At 45.1% G+C, this 16,673-nt stretch overlaps 1 protein-coding gene across 1 annotated transcript in view; it reads right to left on the bottom strand.

The window, feature by feature from the left end:
* The window catches only part of WASF3 (WASP family member 3), a 35,782-nt gene extending 19,578 nt beyond the window's left edge, over positions 1-16,204 (bottom strand). Inside the window, exon 1 of the mRNA XM_075265963.1 lies at positions 16,070-16,204. The gene's annotated coding sequence lies outside the window, so the exon portion shown is untranslated. The remainder of the gene's footprint in view (positions 1-16,069) is intronic.
* Between the last annotated feature and the right edge of the window lie 469 nt (positions 16,205-16,673).

The following is a 16,673-nucleotide window of genomic DNA, read 5'->3' as shown; positions in this document are numbered from 1 at the left end:
AAAGAGGGCCACTGACCACATGTTTGAGACGTTTTGGCACTTAGTTGGCTTGACCTTTTTATGGATATTAATAATGCAAATATGGACATAATTAGGCCATTTCTTGACTGGGAAACTCTGTATCAACTTGATTTACGATCCCAAATTCGGCTTGTCACTTCACTTTAGTGGTGCTGTGGGTGGGCCAGTAAGGGTCTATTCACATGGCGTTTTTTTACATCCTTTTTTGCATTCAGATTTTTACGGGTAAGAATGGCATAAAAAATAGTGATGTCTAGCAATGCCAGTGCTTCAGTTCCAACTCTTCATGAGTCCCCTCTGGTCTCTACTTTCTTGTCCCTCTTAAAAATATCTAGCAAAGTTGGCGAATGGCAGCAGAGCTATAGCTATATACAGCTTATTTCTTCTCAGGAAGTGACATCATGTCTATGGGCGACGTGGCCATGCTGCAAGCTCAGTCCCATTCATTTTTATTGGATGGAAATGTGGTATTGCCATGTGACCAACAGACATCTTTATATCTCCTATAGCAGTTGAAGGAGCGCCTTAGTTATAAGAAGGAGCACGTCGTCTCGAATCAAGCACACCCTAAACTGGGTCATGCCCTTGTACTGCAATCTATTACAGGGATTTCAGGGATCATTAACACCAGTAAACTGGCATAAATGATCACAAATCCGGCGGGGCCACAACACACACCCTTTCAAGAAGACAGTAGGGATGGAAAAAAAAGGCAAAGAAGTAAAAAAAATTTGTGCAAAACACAATTTTATGCTGTGTATGCCAGAAAACTGGAGTACAAGGCATGATAAATCTCCCCCAATGAGTGCCATAGTGAGTACTAATCTATTCACTAAACTGCCCCTCCTATTAGTGAACTACATGTATCTACCTGCATTGTACACACTGGCCAAGAGGAATACGGTATTACTCTAGCATGTCTCCACCCTGGCAAAAGTGAAGCCCCGTTACGCTAGCATGTCTCCACCTTGCCAACATGCATTATTGTTTTATATAATAAACAGCAGGCACCTATCAATAATTCTGAAGTAAAAGTTCGGCCGGCCATTTATGATGTTGACATTACGAGAGATTTTTAGCCCAAAGATAATTGATGGCAAGCGCAGCTTTGATCGAAACTTTGGTGTGAGACTTGCCATCTGCTGCAACTGTGGCAGAAAAACGAACACAACTGATCATCCTGCGAGGCGCCGCAAATTTCTTCCTCAATTATAGCATTTTTGGCTGCCCTCCACTTCTTGCACTTGCTACAATGGAAACCTTCGTAATCTCTCTGACGCATACGCTTGGATCGCTTGCTAACTGTTCCGATGCAACGAGGGGTGTCAAGAAAACACTGTTGTTAGAAGTAAGCCATTTTGACGAGCGGCGGACTTAGAAGCTAGTTTCTCAGTGGATATTAGAGCACAAAGCTCGAACATACTAGGATCTTGCAACGCCATTTCGGCTCATTCACAAAAAGGTATAAGCCACAAAAACAGTATTGTACATTATAAATGGCCGAACTTTATTGATATACTAACGTGGATACATTTTTGTCAAGGTGGAGAAATGCTAGAGTAATGGGGCTTCACTTCTGCCAAGGTGGATACGTGCTAGGGTAATATCGAGGAATACCTGGCTCTCCAACTTCTGGCAAGTAAAACTAAAACTGTTTTTATACAGTACCTTTCTCCATCTCCACCAGCTCTGGAGAGATTGGAATTATTGTTCACAAGCCCCCAACCATTGCTGAGCAATGAGTGCTGTTATTTTCAGCACCCAGTTCAGTATCAGATGGTTGGTCCCTGTATGCATTTCCAGTCCAGGACCACCCACCTGACATTAATGAGCCTAGTTAGCATATTGGATACTAAAACCGACAATACTGATTGCTCAGGAATGGTGTGGACTAATAGAGAAAAATTCCAATCTCGCCAGAATCTGTGGTGTCGCCTACAGAAGAATGCAGAGAGTTCAGTTGGTTAAAGGTTCCCTTTAAGCAAGTCACATGGTTGAACCCTTTAAAGCTCCCTGCAATCGGTCCTACAAGCACAGTGCTATTAGGAGAGGATCCTTTTTCCATGAATGAACACCATGCAAGTAACCAGCTCCGTACATAGAGGAACATGAGAATTGTACTTACCTAAGATAGTCTATAATATAAAGCAGGCCAGTATGGAGCAGTACGCCTTGTGCTAATATCAGAATAGTGACAGCCCAGCTCCGTACATCAGCCATGAACTTACAGGCAGGTGAATATATAATATGCTGATAACCGGGAGTTACCATGACGGCAAAGGGAGGCGAGGGCTACAAATTATCGCCTTGATTCAATGGCGCGCACCTGTTCAAGACAGAGCAATAACACTTTACAATCACTTCAAGGGCTCAGGAATATCAGCGACATATGCCAAAAAAGTAAAGAAAATATGGAAGGCAGCGCTATATCTATAACACAGATGAAGTCAGCAACGCCGCCAAGTGAACGTCTATACAAGCGACTTCTCAGATTCTCTACTTTATTAGTTTTATGTAGTATGAGCCTGGAAAGAAAACCAATAAGGACAGCCAGGTTGTGGAGTCGGGGTTGGGACCAATTCTGGACGCAGACGGTACCAATATTGGGTGTTGTCAGAGTAAGGGTGCATTCAGACTACGTAACGCCGGGCGTGTATGAGAGCCGTACACGCCGGCATTACGGCAGACTGCCGAACACTTCCCATTCACTTCAATGGGAGCGCTCGTAAACGCCGCTGTTACGAGCGCTCCCATTGAAGTGAATGGGAAGTGTTCGGCAGTCTGCCGTAATGCCGGCGTGTACGGCTCTCATACACGCCCGGCGTTACGTAGTCTGAATGCACCCTAAGGGCGTAATCACATGGAGAAATTTGGCAATGAATTTGAAGCCGAATTTGCCAAGAAGAGAATTTCTTCTTTAGGAATTTGAAGTAGATTCTGCTTGACAAAAACTCATTAGGATTGACACTGAATTTGAAGCAGAGTTTGGAGAAATTTGAGTGGATTTTGACAAATTCAGTGTCCAATTCTGCTCAATCAGTATTTCCCACCTTCCATTCATTTCAATAGGATTTCTTAGGCGGAGGTTCAGGATGCTTATTTCTGCCCGATGAAGGTGAAAAAGTTATCCCCCTCATCCACAAGGCTCTCCATAATGCCGCATCTCCCTACATTTCCTCCCTCATCTCTGTCTACCGCCCAACCTGTGCTCTCCGTTCACTCAATGACCTAACACTTGCATCCTCTATTATCAGAACTTCCCACGCTCGTATACAAGACTTCTCCCGAGCTGCACCACTTCTCTGGAATGCTTTACCCCGGACAATCAGACTAACTCCCAATTTCTACAGTTTCAAACGCAAACTAAAGACACATCTTTTCAGACAGGCCTATCACAATTCCTAACGTAAACCTTTCCGTACTGTCATTAGAATCCCCAAAATTTAACCCTCCTCTGTTCCCACTCCCACAGTTCCCCACATGATATGATGCCATTTCAGGCTAACTTTATAGGTCCAAGCACCATCCACATGTTAAAGGACAAGACTGGTGACAGCTCATAAAGTCTTATGTTTGTGTAATGACAGTCACCTCTATTACAAAAGTGTCTGACCTCTGCATAAGCAATGCCGCCCCTGCTACCTCTTGTGTCACCCCCTCTACCTCATAGATTGTAAGCTCTTGCGAGCAGGGCCCTCAGTTCCATGGTGTGAAGTGACTATTTCTTTGCAATGTATCTTCTTGTCTGTATTTGAACCCTACAAATTGTACAGCGTTGCGGAATATGTTGGCGCTATATAAAAAAATTTTTTTTATTATTATTATTAAAAAGCGGAGAGAAAAGCGCTGCTTGAGAGGGAGTAGAAGCGCAAATGTCAACCGAGCCTTACAGATGACTGGAGATGATGTAGGTGGTGATGGTGATAACAGTATGGTGTCCACAGCTCCTGTGCATCTCCATGATAGAAGGATCCATCAAAAAAGGCAGATTAGGATATGTGCGGTGTAACCATTTGTAGCCTAGCGCTAAGAGTGGTAACACGTCCCTCATTCTCTCCAGTATTGACAACGCTCAGGGATCCATTGCGGCCAATCAACCGCTGCATTTCACATGTTAGGGACCAGGAACGTCACCAGTACCCAACATGGGACCACCGTGGTCAAGTCAGTGCTAGCTCTGGAGAGAATGAGGAACACAATGGCAGAACATATACTGCATATAGATCTTACACATATACCATCTCTTGCGTGCCTTAAATGCCTTTCTTTGAAGCCTCATCCCAGGGGTTCACGCACGTGGCCATATTACCACTACGTGCTAGATCTGTGTGAATAGTGACAAGGACAGGATCGGACCCCATTATAGGAGAACAACCAGGCTCACCTACTCTGCTTCTCCTTTTAAGAAGAATCCGAATTAGTGAGAGTATTAAAAAACAGACAATACTCCTGAATTATTAACAAGTACAGTGGAAAATAATTCATGAGCCATCCGGAAGTATGGAAAAAAAATAAATCAATCATGGCTTTTTGAGATAGGGGGAGGGGATCAGAAGCAGAGACAGATGAGACCAGATCCTCTAGAATAGAGATCATGGCAGCGCCACACTCCTGTAAAGGTTTCAGATACCAGTCCACAAATCTTATAAGGATATATTCACATGCAGCAGAGAAATCTGTTCCATTCATCTTAAAGGATCCCTGCAGCTCCTATGTGAAAGAACAGGACAGCTGAAGAACATCCTCTTACTCCTGTTTTTGGGGAACAATAAAAAAAACTTACTCCGGGCATTTGTTCAATCTTGACCTGGGGGTTCCGGGCTGGTTCCGACCCTTGGTCATGTGATCGAAACTAGTCCCCACCCACCGGGTCGCTCTGCCACCTCCCTTCTCCGAGTTACCTGTGCTATGTGGGCTACCATGAAAACAGGACAGGGGCTGGTTCCGACCAGGTGACCGGGGGGTCGAAAACAGTCCAGAACCCCCAGGTCCAGCTTAAGCAAATGCTGCATTTTTTTTTTTATTAAGTTCTACCCCTTCTCTTCCACGTAATCTGCACATACCAGAATGAAGTCTCATGCACACGACAGACGTGTGTCACATGTAGAACAACGGAAGTCAATGGATACACACACAATGAAGTTTATGGAAGCTTACTGATGGAAAGCGAACGTTAAAAATGGACCCCGTCATCTGTCTTTAATGTCTGGGTTTTCTTCAACATTTGTGTGCACAAGACCTAAATCCTCTGCAGTGAGTACCCTACTCCATTATCTCATCATTGCACTACATCTCCCAGCATGCCTAGCTGCCGCGTCTTACTCCAGGGAGCTATCGGTGCCTGTCTATATATTATTCAGTGTGTGTTTTCAATACGCGCGTGCATTATTTATATACTTTGTACATCTGATTGGACTCTATATAAATGTATACTGCATATTTATGGTCTCTTGCACCATCTTACCTAGATATACAAATCCAGTCAATCATGTTACAGTAATTTTTTTGCGGTGTTTTGACATGTAGGGTGCGCCATGTCACTCCCCATTTCTATAATGTATATAAAGTCTTAGTGTTTGTTCTATCGGCTGTATATTAAGGCCCGCTGTCGAAACGGGTAGCCAATCAAAACAGCAGCACTTTAACCAATTCAGTACTGGGCCAATTTCCCTGGTGCAGGACCAGACTCATTTTCGGGTTATTTCATACGTGTGATTTTGAGGGCTATAACATTTTTTCCATGTGGGTTATTCAACTCATTTTTGCCTCTTTTTTCGGTGACATATAGTGTTTATATCTGTGAAAAACGGATCACGTGACTGTCAGGTCAAAGGGAAGCTGCATTGTGGCAGTTCCCAATAACTGTATAGAGCACGCAACCACTGTGTATACAGCAATCGGGAAGGCAGGGGCAGTAATAAACCTTGTAGGACTGAAATAGCAGATCAGACACCAAAACTAACTGCGCATGTGGCGCAGAAACAGTAGGGGCTAGAGAAAAAAGAAAAGATTCCAACTTGGATGGGCGGCAGCTATTCCCATGTTGATAAATGGAACAGTTGAAGAAATGTCTGCCATATGGAAAGATACTGTTAGCCTAGATTCACACCTGCAGCATGAGACATTCAGCTGATCGGTACGACTTATTTAGGGCTGATCAGCGAGTGAAAGATGCAGCGGGCATGGGGAGCCAGAGGGCCAGACACTGAATTCCTATTCAATTTCCGCCATCTGAACCAACCTTTAGGTTAAAGGGGTTGTCCCATCACAAGGATCCTATCTATACTGCTAGTTTATGTGGATTTAAGACTTTTCCTAAATACACTGCTTTATCAAAACTGCATTGTTTGGCCGCTATCTTAATTTATTCACTTCATTGTTTACACTCCGTTTCTATGGCCCTTGGGATTATGCTCATTTGTCAAGTGATGTAGGGGAGGTGAGAGCTCTGGAATTTCTGAGCTCTTATCCGTTGGTTTAATTGAATTTGGCTGATAAGGGCTGAGATAGGGGGTCCATTACCTCTGTATGTAATGCAAACTGACTCAAATCCAGCTCTGCTACATCCGCTTCACACTGTGGTAATTCATTTACAACCAATCCCGTGCAAGTGAAACCCCGCCCACCAATGTCCCGAGAAAAGCAGGAAGTGAAGAGAGCACAACAGCCTGCAGGTTAATGAACAAGCATCATGGGAATACCCCTTTAAGGACACACACTGAAATTTTTTGATGTGATTTTTGAAGCCTAAACCAAGAATCGATTGAAAAAGAAGAGAAGTCCCACTTGTCCTTTATAGTAGTGTTGGGAGATTATGACCTAAATAAAAATCACAATCGGTTTACAATTAATGGTGAAAAAAACAAATAGTATGAATAGGTCTTTCATGCAGTTTCATTTCAATTGAAAATGTCCAAACATGAAAAGGTAATTTACAGGTAAGCAAACATGAAAAATAGTGTTACTCACCTCCCCTTGGCTCTGACCCTGGTCCTGAACCTCTTCCAGCCAGACGTCAGGGACCGCTGAAGTTTTGCGTCGTTGCATCACAATGCCATTGGGCCTCAGCAATCTTTAATTCATCCAGGAGGCCGGAAGAGGACAGAGATCAGTGCAGAAGCCTAGGAGAGGTGAGTAACACCTTTTTATGTTTGCTCACCTCCTTTGGGACTCCACTAGTTGTATTCTGGGGACTGCAGAGATCCTAAAGTATAACAGCAGTTCTAGTTCGGACATTTTCAGTTCAAACAAAAATGCAGGAAAAACTCAAGAATTGCTGAACTGAATAAACCGACACGCACAAAATCACAATGGGTATCTGGATTGACGGAAGGTTTGGTTATTTTTCGATTTATTGTCCACTTAATAGGTTTTCTCCGTTTATGATCCACACCTGGTTTTGGAATAAATAACTGCAGAAAAAAACCTCAATGTGTGTCCTTTCCCTTAGGCTGCATTGCAGTCACGAACCCTGTCCCGTACTTCCAGGTTTATAGACCATTACAATTCTATAAAAGTTTGTGTCAATAGATCTATGGCCTGGACAGGATATGCAGATGTATTACAGCCCTGTAAATTTAGCCGCCAGTCGAGGCCACACGTGCCATGAGAGCTGCAGGTTAGATGTCATGAATCGTGTGGACTCCCCCCACATGCACATAAATATACAGTCCATTTTCCGCATTTGGAACTACATGATAACCAGGAGGACATGTCACCCTACATTAGCTCATCCACCAAACACGAGATCTGGAAACAGAAGGATCAATTACAGTCATTCATGGCATCAACTCTAGCCCAGCTGGATAACGTCCAAGAGAAAATCTCTGGCCAAGCCCATGATTATTGCAGAAGACCTTGCGCGCAGACACTAAAATTACAGATTACACTTTCCGATGGCAGGCTAGGTAGCATCAAAGAGAACCAATCTATATGGAAGCCGGCTATTAGTGGTGTGATCCTGTCAGATGATGCTGAGGCAGCTGAAAGGTACGGCGAAATCTACAGCAGTCCTGTGTAACGCCGCGCAGTCCGCTGCCAGCACAGACTTAGAATGCTGATCAAACTGGATCTTTTGGCAGCATTTGCGGTTCAGCGTGTTGGCCGGCTCAACAGAGAAAGTGCTAAGAGCTTCAGAATGAACAAGACGTAATTACAATTATTGTGCGTGTCAAAGCTGGAGAAGCCACGAGCTGAAATGGATTGTGGCTGGAAAGTTCAGGAAACCTGAGGAATATGGGCTTAAAGGGGCACTCCTATTTGGAATATTTATGCCAAAATTCGCCATAAATGTCCAATATTTGCAGGTTCCAGAAAACAATGCAACAATGGTCAATGGTTAAAGGGGTTTTCTGCGACGTATAGGTTGATGATCTGACCTTAGGATGGGTTATAAATAGGTTTGTGTAATGTGGGGTCGGACATTGGAGTCTCCCAGATCAGCTGAACACTAAGCACAGCATCACACATATAATAGGGGCTGTGCCTGATATTTCAGCTCAGCCCGATTCACTTGAATGGGACTGAGTTAATGTTGTACCATGTGACCAATGAATGTCATGTCATGGGCAAAGAGAAGAAGCTTCAACACTTGTGACCACTGTAGTCTCTTCAAACAGCCGATTAATGAGGTTTCCAACAGTCATCAATCACATATTGATGACCTTATCTTAAAGGGGTTGCCCAGGGAGTGAAGTTTACCTCCCTTCTTCCGAGCTGGTACCAACCTCAGGTCACATGATCTAAACCAGGCTGACAAGCAACGGAGCTCCTCAGATAGGAGAGGGGTGAGGTGAGAGCTCCGGATTACTGTGCTGTCTATCTTCAGCTTTTCCACTTATCAGCCGGTTTAATTGAATTTGGCTGATAAGGGCTGAAATAAGGAGTCCTTTACCTCTGTATGTTATGCAAGCTGACTCAAATCCAGCTCTGCTACATCAGTTTCCACATCAGCTTTATACTGTGGTAATGCATTTACAACCAATCCCTCAATTACTGACTGCAAACATAGCAGATAGCAGATCCAGTGAAACCCCCGCCCACCAATGTGCCGAGAAATCCAGGAAGTGAAGAGAGCACACAGCCTGCAGGCTGCAGAACAAGGGTTATGGGAATACCCCTTTAAGGCTAAGGCCCCACATAGAGGGCCACAGTAAAAAAGAGCTGCGGTAAAAAACACAGCGGCAACGCATCATGGTTTTCCCCGCAGCACTTTCACAGGAAACCTCTGCGGACTTTCTGCTTCCATTATACCTATAGGGAAACCGTAGCTATAATTGACACCCTTCGATTTCCAAAACTGCATTGGTTTTGGAACTCGCAGTGTCTCTACTGCATGTATTTTTCCACCATGTGTGGATGGGATTCGCTAGAACAGTGAACTACCTTATGAGGGACACCAATGATGCCCAGTGATCCCCATTAACTATAATGACTTCAGTCAGGTTTCCATCATGGTGTGCAGCATTTTACCTTACAAAAACATGACACACTGCAATATTTTACCCGTCATTTTTGTGAGAATCTGCAACGGCGCCTCCGACACAGATCTGAGGTGTAAGCAGTATCTGCAGCTCTAACCCACAGATTTCATTAGCAGGCTTTACCATTTTCCCAGGAGTGCCACAAATAATTGATGGCCGCCCCGCACCTCGCAGGGCATCACATCAGGGGCATAATCACTTTCCAATTAGGAATTCTCCAGGCAGTGGAGCTTCACTGGAGGCCCCTCCACTCCTACAGAAAGGAAAACCGAGTTCCCACAAAAAGCTTTCTGGGGAGAAAGAAGAAATCTGAATGGATGAATCCTGCTTATAATGAAAAGCATTTACCCGGCCTTCACAAAAGGAAAAAGGAGGCCACCGCTGCGTAACTAGTAAGAATTATCGTCCCTAGAAGAGGGGACCCCATGTTATTAAGAAAGAAGACCTCTTCACAAAAGACATGTCCCCTACTAGACTCAGCCCTGAGATGACAGATAAGACAGATCCTCATGGAGATGGTGGTCTGACTGCAACGCGTCACAATATAAATATAAGCCATACACCCTATTATAACTAGCATATTACACTTTTCACAGAGCCCTTCTTGAAATGCAGAGAAGACACACCAGCAGGTGCTTCAAATCTCCAAAAATGGGCTTATCAGAACGACTTAAGGGTTCTCTAAGGGTTGGTTCACACTAGCGCTTGTATTCTGTCCGCAAGGAGTCTGCATGGAGACCCCCCCAGACGGAATACCAACACTAATGCAAGCGCTGTGCAGTTAAGCACACGGAGCCCATAGACTATAATGGGCTCCGTGTGCTTGCCGCGCACTGCCATTCATTCATGCGGGCAGTGCGCGGCAAGTACACGGAGCCCATTATAGTCTATGGGCTCCGTGTGCTTAACTGCACAGCGCTTGCATTAACGTTGGTATTCCTTCCGGGGGGTCTCCATGCGGACTCCTTGCGGAGAGAATACAAGCGCTAGTGTGAACCAACCCTAAGGCCGGGTTCACACGGGTTTTTTGGTCTGGAAACTGAGGCAGCCTCAGTTTCCAGACCAAAAGACGGGTAGCTGCAATTTGATGCCAGTGCAGTGCACCAGCATTCAGTCGCGCACTCCGCTCCGGATTAGGCCTAATAAATGGGAACAAACTGACCGGCTCCCATTGATTTCAATGGGAGCCGTCTTTTTGGTAAGGATTTTGAGGCAAATTCGGCCTCAAAATCCTGACCAAAAAACTATGTGTGAACTCAGCCTTAGGCTAAGGCTCCACGTAGCGAGATGCAAGTAAAAAAAAAAAACGCTGCAGAAAAAAACACTGTGAAAACACATCATGCTTTTTTCCACAGCGTTTTTCATTGCGATTTTGAGAGTTTTACTTTCTACCTCATTATACCTATATGGAAAACGCCAGCATTTTACGAAAACGCAGCTTTTGCACTCTGGATTTTTTTCCTGCAATGTGAGGATGGGATTAGCCAGAATCCCATCCACTCCGCAGGTAAAGTTTCGCAACGTGGGGCTTCAGCCTTAGACAATATACCTTGGCTGCATCCACCTGTAGAGTTGACGCTACTTCAAATAGGAAGTCAGCACGCGCCAGGTACAGCCGGGACGAACCATTTAATAAATATTGGCCAATACATTTTCAATGAAACCAGGCAAAGGATGAACAAACGTCCAGGAACTTTAATGTGTCCCCACAAATTTAGGTTTAAAAAGATGTGGGGCCACCTTGGACATACAATTGCCTTCTCCACTAGACTTACCAGGTGTTCCATTTTTGCTATATGGTATTACACCTAAGTTTTTTGGGGCGTTTTTTTGCCAAAAATTAAAACTTTTTTTTTTTTTTTTCACACTTATGAGCAACGTTCAATCTCAATTTTCATGCTTTTGCTTAAAGAAATGTAAAAAAAAAAAATTCAGTGAGCTGGCATGGTAGAAGACGTCAGATATGCCTGATGTAGCTTCCTAATCTGACTGCCCAACTACCAACAACAGTGAAGAAACTGCGTAGCGTGCGGCAGAGATTTTCTGGAGAAAATCGGAATCACAGCTTTTTCTTTTTTTTTTGTATATCGATATCATTAGATTAAATGCACGGCCCTAATTCCACTAATCACACCTATGTGTTGGCTCATGTATGGGTCTTGTTTTTGCATTATTATTTAGGTTATACCTGATATTGCAGGGAGAGTATTATTTATAGGCAGTGTACATGTGTCCTTGGTACCCTTGGTGTCCTAGGTACCTGTATTTTTTGGGTATGCACTATAGCCTTGCAGAGCTGAAGTCAAATCCACCCAAGGACAACATCTGCAAGCAGTCTGTATGTTCTTTCCGCATTTGCATGGGTTTCCTTCGGGTACTCCTGTTTCCTCCCACACTCTAAAGACATAATGATGAATTTTCACTGTACATGTGCAGCCCCTCTCCATGTCCTTGTGGCTGTGAACAGACCCCTGTGGGGCCCAGATGTGGCATAAGTATGACTTTTCCTATTCCGCATCACAAATAATTTTAACGTTGTCGAATACAATGTACAGAACATTAAATGATGCCATTTGAAAATAAAACTGGTTTTGCAAAAAACAAGACCTTCTACGACTGCATAAATGAAAAAGTTCTTGGAAGGCATGAAGGAGTTAATCACATTAGCCAAAATATTTGGCTACTTTTGGACATCCCACAGAAGTGAATAGAGAGAACGGGACACCTGCCAGATACTCTCTGCTAATTACAGTTGCGAGAAGGGGGTTGGGGACCCCTGTTTTTGGGACAGATGCAGGCCCCAGAAGTGGTACCCATGTCTATTGGACATCCTCTTGATATGCCATAAATGTCTCAGATGGTAATACACCTTTAAGACCTAAAGTGCAAGATCAGTGCAGCCACTATTAATATACACAATCCAGTCATATTAATGTGACCACCGCCTACTTTTGACGTCAACGTTAAATAACCAATCGCAGAAGGCGCGTGTCATCAGCCATCTGGGTGCACTCATCACTGTGGAAGGCATGATGGATGAACACAAGTATGCATCTATCCTTGCGGCCCATGTTCACCCCTACATGTGAATTGTTTTTCCTCAGGATGATGGCATCTACCAGCAGGACAATGCGACGTGTCATAAAGCCCGCAGTGTACGTGTGTGGTTGGAGGAGCACCAGGATGAGTTTACTGTACTTCCTTGGCCAGCAAATTCCCCGGACTTGAACCCAATCGAGAATCTGTGGGACCACCTTGATCGGGTTGTTCACGCCATGGATGCTCAACCGCGTAACCTAGTGCAGCTAGCCACGGCACTGGAGTCGGCATGGCTCAACATCCCAGTGACCATCATCACAACATCCCCTCTCCTCCTGCACATCTCGCAGCGGTCCGCTCTGCCAAAGGTGAATTCTGGATTTTGCCAGGTGATCACATTAATGTGTAGAAACTCCATTTGTGTCTATATTCTATTGTAAGACCAGTATATATACATATAGTTGCACTACTTAGAAGGAATGGGTGTAATGGCCGTATATAAGCCTAGACATCCAATAATTGTCAATGAGATCTCTTGAACTCTAACGCTTAAGGGGCCAGTCAGGCACCCATGTTTGGGATGAAGGGGGGGGGGGGGGAATAAAGTACAAAAGAATCTATCTGCCCTCTAGGTCTTGCTACGCAACACATAATAGTAACAAGTAGGAGACACATGGATGGGAGTATGACAGCATGATCAGACTACAGAGGGTTTGTTTGCAGTCTGTAACCATGGAGTCACACGGGTCTGTACAGGAGCTGTAGACAGAAAATTGTGGAACTTATTTTATTCAAAAATAAGCCAAAACTAAGTAATTTTGTCATTTTAGAAGATAGGAGACAAACTGGTATAAAGGATACTATGTGGTATAACTATTGTAAACCCTTTAAAGGGGGCTTCTCTCCTATAGCACAAGGTATGCCATACATATCTGATAGAAGGGGGTCCCACCTATCTCTAAAATGACCCATGCCCCCAAATCCCATCTTGTGGATGCTACTTCACCCCATCCCTGCTAACAAATTGAGTGGTGGTCAGGTTATAGAAGCAGTCAGGGACGACATATCCCCCACATGTGCATGGAGAAGTGATACGCCTTTACAGAATGGGGTCATCTTCTGATTCTGGTCTAAAAAAAAAATACTACACACTCCGCCACAGTCTCCACATGAAATCGATGGACAGAAAAGTACAGCATGCACAGGTTCTTCATTCACCGCTTTCAGTTCTAAAACATCAGCCAAATGATGGATCCCATAGTCAATGGATGCGACAGGTTCTGTATCAAATGGCTATTTTAGAGGTTCGCCTGTCCATTGTTCTGCTCCTTTGATGGATTAGAACAATAGACAGACAATGTTGGTGTGAGCCTAGTGTAAATGAGTTTAGCACACACCCCTGAGGAAGTCTTCTGATGTTCTGCTCCAGTATTTTTACAGCATGCTCTATTCAGAACTATTTCACGGATCTGAGCCAACCGCTCAGGTTAGGTTCACACTTGTGTCTGGACTCCTTTTGGGGTTTCCATTCCCGAATCCGCTTCAAAAACGCGGACAGAAAAGTCCTGCAAGAGGGCTTTTCTCTCCGCGTTTTTTGGGCGGAAACCCAGGTGACCACATTAAGTCCATAGGGTCAGGAGGTTTACGTGGGTGACCACTTTTTAAGCGGATTGTGTTTTCTTTTTTCAGGTCCCTAAGTGGACCCAAAAAACAGAAACCTAAACATAGGCGTGAACCTAGTGTCAACTCAATGTAAAATGGACTGCCGGATTCCGTCTCCCGTTCAGTTTCTCGGGCAGAAGACGGAAACCTGCAAAGCGGAGACCGGGCGCAGGTGTGAACCCGACCTAAGTTTGCCCCTTTGTGTTCTCAGTACCCAGACCTAGTGACACAAAGGGCACCCCACAACTGTTTCAAGCAGCACACAAAGCAAGACTGTCTCCATATTCGGGCAACAGTGGCACCACCATGGGGAAGTTCAAAAAGTTACGTGCCTACCACCCCGTGCCCATACAATAGGGCACTGGAGAAGACAAGACAGGGCAGAATCCAGTCCAGACTTTAGGGCTGTTTATGTGCTTGGCTAGTCTGTACAACATGAACGTGGCCCCAAGTAAACAAAAAACAAGTGGGCTCCCTGCTCATTATTCTCATACTTTAGTAAGTGATGCATTACCAGTCCCGCCATAACCAGTCTGACTTTACTCCCCACACTGGAAACACTTAGCGGCAGGGATGTAATGGATTTGATATGAAATATTTATGGTGTGCCACCGACGTCCGCACAGTGACAGGTTGCATTTTGGCAGATTTATCTGTGCAGTACAAATTTCAATTCCCCTGACTTCTGAGGTTGGAGCGTCACTGATACCCTGTGGGAGGGATCCATGCCACCTGCTCCACCACGTCCACGCTAAAAGGATTTCAGCGTGCCCCGCAAATTGCCCGCACACGAGTCGATGCGGAACCCGCAATCCCACGCACGGCCGGGGCTAGATCAAGCCCGAATTAACTCTTAAGCTGCCAAACAGCTCTAGTTCTCATAATCACTTGGACTCGGGCAGAACTTCATCTTTCCAAATCCCAGCTTGTGATCAGCCACAGACTGCGGGGACAGCTGGACGGCCAGAGAGATCTGCACGCTCTACACATGCCCATCGCCTGGCAGGACGAGCGAGCGGCTACAGGAATTCCTGAGGACACAGCACGGAGAGAGGAGCATGCTGCAGCCGGATCTAGTCACCCAGAGACAATTGTGCAAAGAGGCGTGAGATCACACCAGGGCTCATTCCTCACCAGACTATGAATGAGTAGAACAATGTGCTGTCTGCTCCCTATTCACACTACGTTACAAATGCCCTTCACATAACATAAAAGTGGCCATGAATGCAAAGATCGACCGTCCCCCAAAAATCAATACCACTGAACATTGCAGTGCTCCATGCGTAACATTATAAGTTAATAGGGGCAAGGCTGGCATCGCAAGGGGGGAAGAGACGTTGATCTTGGACGCCCAAAAAAAGTCAACTCAACCTACTGGGGCTCAGATTTCCACAACAGTCCTGAATTGGTACAGCCATTGATTGACACACAATGAACATCTAAGAGGGCGCAAGTACGAGTGCCCCTTCATCAAGGGAATCAAAACATCAACTCCCGCCGATGATGACATCATCCATGACATCACAGCTTTTATATGGAAACCCCCTTTAAATATTACATCAATCACCAAGGCAACGTCCTATAATTGTTGCAATTTCACTAATACCATCCGCAACAATAACAATGAACACAAAATTGCAATGGAAACCAATGGGAACCCCTGAAGGACTGGTCAGCACAGTACAGATATGGCAGATTACAGCCTGTATACAGAGGTTACTAGCCCAGGGCCTAAACAGAGCAGCAATAACAACATCCCCCCAACCCCCCTCTGCAGGTCCCCCGGGGATTAATAACGTACAAGCGACCTTGTAGTGAATGAGGGCGCCCTGTGCAAGCACACACTGAGCATCATTACAACCCACCGTGCAAAGCCTCTGCCCCGCTCCCGTGCTCTGCCGCTTCAAGGAAGGATAACGGTGCAGCTGGCCGCAGTCACTGTCCTCCCCCCGGTAATCCCACTCTCCATCGCTGTCCTCAGCACTGGCCGCTCACACAACACTGTGAGGGAGGGACTAACTAAGCAGCCGTGACGTAACCTCTCAACTCCACCAATCCGAGCACGAGGCGGGGAATCACTGTGATAACCCCGCCTACTGATTTTGATAGATCGCTAGGAGAGCCAATGGAGAAGCGCTATGTGAGGACTGTCAGCCAATGGCATGACAGAGTGCGGAGTGACGTAACACAGTGTTGTGCGTGTGTGTAGTTAGCGGATTGTGGTCCTGTTTGTTCTGTGCTGCTGGGCGATAGTAATAGGGGTCAGCGGTGATGGAGAGATGCGAGGGCTCGCCTTGCTGTAAGGGTATATTCACACAGTACGGGTTTGGTTCAATGCAGTTTTTGAAGTAGTACAAAGTTTTTGGCTGCATAAAGCCGCACGTGTGAACATACCCCTATAATAGGAATGACGATGTATGTGTCCAAATAGCAATAAAGTCAGTGCAGTTCAATATTTACAGTCATTTG

This window comes from Leptodactylus fuscus, chromosome 2 (assembly GCF_031893055.1).
Source record: "Leptodactylus fuscus isolate aLepFus1 chromosome 2, aLepFus1.hap2, whole genome shotgun sequence".
NCBI lineage: Eukaryota > Metazoa > Chordata > Amphibia > Anura > Leptodactylidae > Leptodactylus > Leptodactylus fuscus.
The sequence above is the reverse complement of the archived record's forward strand: the minus strand, read 5'-3'. Positions and strand labels throughout refer to the sequence as shown.